This window comes from Ornithorhynchus anatinus, chromosome 3 (genome assembly GCF_004115215.2).
Source record: "Ornithorhynchus anatinus isolate Pmale09 chromosome 3, mOrnAna1.pri.v4, whole genome shotgun sequence".
Lineage (NCBI taxonomy): Eukaryota > Metazoa > Chordata > Mammalia > Monotremata > Ornithorhynchidae > Ornithorhynchus > Ornithorhynchus anatinus.
The window spans coordinates 58,060,915-58,068,043 of record NC_041730.1 but is presented as its reverse complement, the minus strand read 5'-3'; the positions used below and the strand labels follow the sequence as shown (position 1 = coordinate 58,068,043).

Below are 7,129 nucleotides of genomic sequence, written 5' to 3'. Positions count from 1 at the left end.
TATTCATTAAATGCTTATTATGTGCCAGGTGCTGTTCTAAATGCTGAGGTAGATACAAGGTAATCAGGCTGGACACAGTCCCTGTCCTACATGGAGCTCACAGTCTTAATCCCCATTTTAGAGATGAGGTAGCTGAGTCCCAGAGAAGTAAAGTGACTTCCCCAAGGTCACACAGCTGACAAGAGGCAAATGATAAGGGAATCTTGGAGAACAAGAAGCTGAATTTGAATTCAGTGGAACGGGCAGATAAAATGAGAAAGACAGAAGGAGGGGATGGGGTTAGCTGATTGAGGTATGAAATACAGTGCAGTGGTGAATGCTTTAGGAACAGGATAGATAATATAAAAGATTTGGCAGAAAGGACAGAATATGCAATTATAATTATTATGGAGGGAGGAAGAAATTTTACCAGGGGAAAGTGAGAAAAATAAGAAAAAGATTAAGAGAATCACTCAAGGAATTGAAGAAAGGGGCAGGTTAGAAAAACCTATGCTCATAGTTATTCTTTTACCGAAGAGTTTTGAAATCTAATGTTTTAAAGAAAGAATAGAAGCTAATTACAGTAATCAAAATGGAAATGTGTTAATACTTATAATGTGGGAAGATAAGAATTGAATTTGTATATATTTAAAATGTTTAATTTTTTTTATAAATGTGTATACCACCCCAGAAAATGTTTCTAATAAAAAAAATGTGAGGATGGAATGAGATAATAGGTGTGAAAACATATTTCAATAAAGGGGCAAGAAGAATTCCAAGTAGAAAGCCTTTGCCTCTCTCATTGGGGAAAAGTTAGATAGTAATCATGATGAGTCCCCAGAGGTCAGAAGCTTCAGGAGGTCACATTTTCACAGACTATATTTGTTTTGAAAATCAACCTAAAGTCTGCTCTTGCATTTCTGCACTGAGAAGTTTCTGTCCTCTGAATTCACACTACACCAGTGCAGCTTGCCACCTGACTTTGCTTCTGGAGAGGGTTCCTTCTGTCTTAAGCACCCTTTTCCTACATTCAGAGGCTGTGTGGCTCTTTACAGCCATCTTGCCAATGCAATGTTGTCCTACTGGTGTCACAGGCGTGGCTACTCTTCTGTGTCTGTGCCACTGAGTGGCAAAAAGGAAGTGGCTTTGTCTATACTCAGTGTTCAAAACTCCATGAGCACTCAGAATGGTTAATGGACCAATATATTCAATAGGGGTGAGAAACAATGAGGCCGTGATATCTTGGGATGGAACTGTACGAAGTGGAGTATCGGGGGGCTTTTTCCTGACCTAGAACATCATCATTATTATTAGAGATTTATTATTATTAGAGAAGCATCATGACCTATTGGCAAGAGCATGGGCTTGGGAGTCAGAGGATGAGGGTGTTAATCCTGGCTCTGCCCACTTGTCTCCTGTGTGAACTTCAGCAAGTTACTTCACTTTTCTGTGCCTCAGCTACCTCATCTGTAAAATGGGAATTAAGACTGTGAGCCCCACGTGGCACAACCTGATTACCTTGTATCTCCCCCAGCACTTAAAACAGTGCTTGGCACATAGTAAGCACTTAAAAATACCATAATAATTAATTAATTAATGTTGGTATTTGTTAAGCACTTACTATGTGCAGAGCACTGTTCTAAGCGCTGGGGTAGATACAGGTTAATCAGGTTGTCCCATGTGAGGCTCACAGTCTTCATCCCCATTTTACAGATGAGGTAACTGAGGTGCAGAGAAGTTATGTGACTTGCCCATAGTCACACAACTGACAATTAGCAGAACCAGGATTCGAACCCATGACCCTTGACTCCTAAAACCGGGCTCTTTCCACTGAGCCACACTGCTTCTCTAATAATAATAATAATAGTAGTGTCCTGGTGCATAGGTAATAAGGGTTCATTGGTGGGAGGGTGGGAATGGAGCCAGAGAATAAGCTCCTCTCAAAGCTGTGAGCTGTATTATCTGGCTCCCTGGTCCTGTGGAAGTGTAAAAGTTTACTCCAATGGATCATTGTATTTTAGCTGGAAACATGGCTTCCTTTACTGTGGTTGGAAACTAAACTACAGAAGGTACTTTGAAAGGCATTTCCTGAGGGAATGTGTGTTCCACTGTTCAAAGAGGAGAATCCTGCTCAGTGTTATCACAACCATTCAATCAAAAACTTTGATAATAAGGAAAAAGAAGCTATTAGGACTGGAAGATCTAGATTCACTAAACTAAAGGAGGCAATCTGAAAGGCAGGCTGGATATGCTCTTCTTTTCTCTTTTCTTTCCCGTACTTGTGAAATGAGTATTCCATAGTTCAAAGGGTAGAATCCTTCATAATATTACATGCACCCTTCAACAAAAGCTATGCATTACCGTCCCAAAACTATGCTTGCCCTTCTGAGCCAAAGTATGACTTTGGCCATTGTTCTGATCACATCTCGTACCTCTCCACCAGATTCTGGTGTGTGCCAAGTTGCTTTTTGTTGGTTTTTTTTGTAATGGTAATTTAAGTGCTTACTATGTTTCTAGGTAAGTACTAAGTGCTAGGATAGATACAAGCTAATTAAATTGGATACAGTTCATGCACCTCATGGGGCTCATAGTCTTAATCTCCATTTTACAGATGAGGTAGCTGAGGCCCCGATAAGTGAAGTGACTTGCCCAAGGTCATACAGCAACCAGGTGGTGGATTTGTGATTAGAACCTAAGATTCTTAGCCTCACTGTCTTTCCCCCTTTAATCTGTAGTCCCTGCTACTGCCTGGGTCATCAGTTCACAGTCTAAGTAAGAAAGAGAACAGATATTCAAGCTCCATTTTATGGATGAGGTAACTAAATCATAGGGACCTGAAGTGACTTGTTCAAGGTCACATAGTATGCAAAAGGCAGAGTCAGAATTAGAACCCAGATCCTTCTGACTCCCAGGCTGTGCTCTATCCAGGGATCCATGCTGCTTTTCACTTTTCCACTGTGGCTCTAGGTGCTCTGCTCCCAGAATGCCCTATGCACTGTGGGCCGCCCACATGTTTTTAAACTGCCACTAAACAGGTCCTGAATCTCTCTACCAGTTGGCTGCATGACTCCTCCAGATCCCTGCCACCTCTGCCCCTAAACGGCCCCCAGGACCCTTGGAACCCACACTGGCTCTCTTCCATGTTAGTGAGGAATCTCCATTCCAAACTGCCTTACAACACCCCAGCAGAAGAGAGGAAAGCAGTCATAACATGGTGTTGCCTTCTCAAAATCTCTGGAAGACTATGGCGGCAGTCTCTAGTTTCTCTCCTCCAATTCTTACCTTGTTCCACCTCCAGTCTGGCTCTGGCTCCTTCACTCCACTAGAACGGCTCTCTAAGATCTCCAGTGACCTTCTTCTTGCCAAGCCCATGGTCTGTACTCCAACCTAATCCTCCTTGACCTCTCAGCTGCCTGTGATGCTGTGGACCACCTCCTTCTGGAAACACAACTTTGACTTCCTTCACACTGACCGCTCCTGATTCTCCTCGTAGCTCTCCAGTTGCTTCTTCTCAGTCTCTTACAAAGTCTTCTCCTCTGCCTCCCACCCTCTAACTATGAGAGTTCCTTAAGGCTCAGTTCTGTGGCCCCTTCTATTCTCCATCTAAACCCAGTCCCTTGAAGAGCTCATTTGTTCCCATGGCGACTGATCCCCAAATTTACCTCTCCAGCCCTGACCTCTTTCCTTCTCTGCAGTTTTGCATTTCCTCCTGTCCTCAAGACATCTCTACTTCGATGTTCCACCGACACCTCAAACTAAATATGTACAAAACAGAACTCCTCATCTTCCAATGCAAACACTGTCTTCCCACCAACCTTCCCATTAATGTAGACACCACCACTACCCTCCATGTCTCTCAAGTTAGGAATTTTGGCATTATCCTCTACTCATTTTCTAATTTAATCTACATATTCAGTCTGTAATCAAATCCTGTCAATTCTACCTTCAGAATAACGCTAGGTTTCACCCTTTCCTCTCCATTCAATTGGGTACCATGCTGATCCAAGTATTTATCAAATCCCACCATGTCTACTACATATTCCTCCTGTCTTTTCCTATCCAATGCTTACTTATTCTGCTTGTCTGGATCATTTTTTTCTAAAATAGCATTCAGTAAACTTCATCCCACTCCTCAAGAACCTCCAGTGGTTGTCTTTCCACCTCCACCTCAAAGAAAAACTCCTTACTATTGATTTTAAAGCATTCAATCAACTTGTTCCACTTACCTACCCTGGCTGATTTCTTACTATGATCCATCCTACACAATGCCGTTCCCTTACATCAACCATCTCACTTGGTCTCATCTGTCTTGTTGCCAAACTCTTGCCCATATTCCCTCTGGCCTGGAACCCCCTCCTCTTTCACTATGACAGACCACCACTCTTTCCACCTTTAAAGTCTTAATAAAATCACAGTTCATGCAAGAAGCTTTCCCTGACTAAACCCTCATTTCCTCTCCTCCCTCTCCCTTCTGTGTCATCTATGTATTTGGACTTGTACCCTCTATGTACTTGTTATTCATCTCACCCTCAGCTGCACAGCACTTGTTTACCTACCCATAATTTATTTTAGTGTATGTCTCCCTCTAGACTTTAGCTCCTTATGGACAGGAACTCTAATATTACACTCTTCTAAGAGTTTAGTACAGTGTTCGGTGCACCATAAATGCTTAATAAATGATTGATTTATTGATTGATTGCTATAGAAGTCATTGAGACCTTAGAGAAAGAGTGTGGTCTAGTGCATAGAGCATGGGCCTGGGAGTCAGAAGGACCTGGGTTCTAGTCCTGGCTCTGCCACTTGTCTGCTGTGTGACCTTGGGCTAGTCACTTAACTTCTCTGGGCCTCACTTCCCTCATCTGTAAAATGGGGATGAAGAATGTGAGCCCCATTAGGGACAGGTAATGTGTCCAACTTGATTATTGTGGATTTACTATAGCATGTAGCACAGTGCTTGACACATGGATAAGTACTTAACAAGTACAATCATTGTCATCATCATCAAGGTTGTCTGTAGATCCTGGGCAGTGAAGAACCTGAAATTTTGCTCCTCCTGACACAGCATTCTGATGCCAACATTTTGCTCTTGGCATTCCTGAGCTATGAGTGTCCTCTTCACAGGGCCGGGAACCCTTTTATGGCACTGAAGGATCCAGGGTCTTAAGGATGCCCTAGAATTTAGGTGGATCTTAAAAACACCCTCAGAGAAGGGAGGATGTTGGGAGTGGGGTTGGTTTAATCTTGGAAGCTTTCATTGGATTCCCAGTGTCTCACTGGTTACCGCTGGTACTCTTCTTTATAGCACACCTATCTTCCCATATCTTTGATACCCACCCCAGCCCCACAGCACTTATGTACATATCCTTTAACTCTACTCTTTTAATCACTTCTGTAATTTATTTTAATGAAGACTATAAGCTCCTTTTGGGCAAGGATTGCATCTACCAACTCTATTACACTGTACTTTCACAAGTGTTTAGTACAATGTTCTGCATACAATAGACACTCAAAAGTACCATTTATCATGGTATTTATTGAGCACTTAGTGTGTGCAGAACACTAATAAGTGCTTGGCAGAGTACAGTGTAAGAGAGTTAGTAGACACATTCCCTGCTCACAGTGAGCTCACAGTCTAGAGTGGGGAGCAAGGTATTGATATAAATAAATACATTATGGAATTGTACAACAGTGCCATTGGGCTAAGGGAGGGTTCAATATAGGGAACAAATAATAGTGATGCAGAAGGGAGTGGGAAAAGAGGAAATGAGGGAAGACCTCTTGGAGAAGATGTGCCTTTGATAGGGGTTTGAAAGTGGAGAGAGTAATTGTCTGTTGGATATGAAGAGGGAGAGCATTCCAGACCAGAGGCAGGATGTGGGTGAGAGGTTGGCAGAAACATAAATGCACTCCAATAAGCATCTTTCAGCTGCCATACTGAATTCTGGCAACCTAATTGACCCTAATGTAAATGTTCAGAGCCACATAAAGTATGTTACTGAGTGCACAATAGCAGTCACAGTTGACTGCCTACTGTCAGTACTGCATGTAATTTATTTCTCTGCACAACACTCTTTAAACATAACAAAGTACAATACAGTTTCTCTAAAAAATCCATGATAGTAGGCATACAGTGTACCAGAGCCACATTTTAATGATGGCCTAGAAACAAAGGAGAGAGAAGATTTTCCAAACAAATTTTCAAATCCCATTCACTAAACAGTCTTTCAGACATCATAGGGTTATTGAACCCAGCTCTCTTAGCAATTTTCCAATCTTCTAACTGTGTTTTGTTCCTTGGACACATTTATTCCCAGTACTTGGAAGTCACTTAACGTTTCCATGCTTTTTCTCTCATTCCATTTCCTTTGACTGGAATGCCTTCCCACCTCCCTTTATGACAAACATTTTCCCTCTCAAGAACATAGTAACATAAGAACATGAGCACTGCTATTCTGGGTGAGCCCATCAGTGATTCTAGCCCAGGGTTCCATTTCCAAGTATGTTTCCAAAGAATGCTTAGAGAAAGAGTACAATGACGAATCTACCACTCTACTGTACTGCCCCTTCCAAGGACTAAATATGCTGTGCTTCACACAGTAAGTGCTTAAAATGCCATGGATTGATTAATAAATTATTTAGAGTAATGCCTTCCTTCCCTGTGTCACCCCGACTTGATCCCTTTGCCCTTCCCCTTGCCCCCTCCCAACCCCACATAATTTATGCCTAAATCTGTAATTTTATTTATTTTATTGATATCTGTCTCCCCTCCTCTAGACTGTGAGCTCACTGTGGGCAGGAAATGTCACTGTTTGTTAATGTATTGTACTTTACCAAGCACTTAGGACAGTGGTCTGTTTACAGTAAGTGTTTAATAAATACAAATGAATTAATGAATGAATTGTAGGCAGAGAACACATATACCAACTCTGTTATATTGTACTCTCCTAAGCACTTAATACAATTCTCTATCGACAATAAATATTCCATAAAACTATTGATGATGATGATGATGATGATCTTTACACCTTTTCTCACAGCTACTGCTTGATCTTCTGAATTCCTAACCTCTCTTGGAGCTATATAAACACTTCTTGAGCCTTCTAACTTCAAAACAGTCTACACTTTCAAGTACATACAGGATGTCAAAAGG

The 7,129-nt window shown here is 41.7% G+C and overlaps 1 non-coding gene across 1 annotated transcript; it reads left to right on the top strand.

Annotated features, from left to right (window-relative positions):
* Window positions 1-1,052: 1,052 nt before the first annotated feature.
* LOC114810516 lies at window positions 1,053-1,186 on the top strand. Its single transcript, XR_003758215.1, has one exon. It is a non-coding gene; the product is annotated as a small nucleolar RNA SNORA43 (small nucleolar RNA).
* Window positions 1,187-7,129: the final 5,943 nt, after the last annotated feature.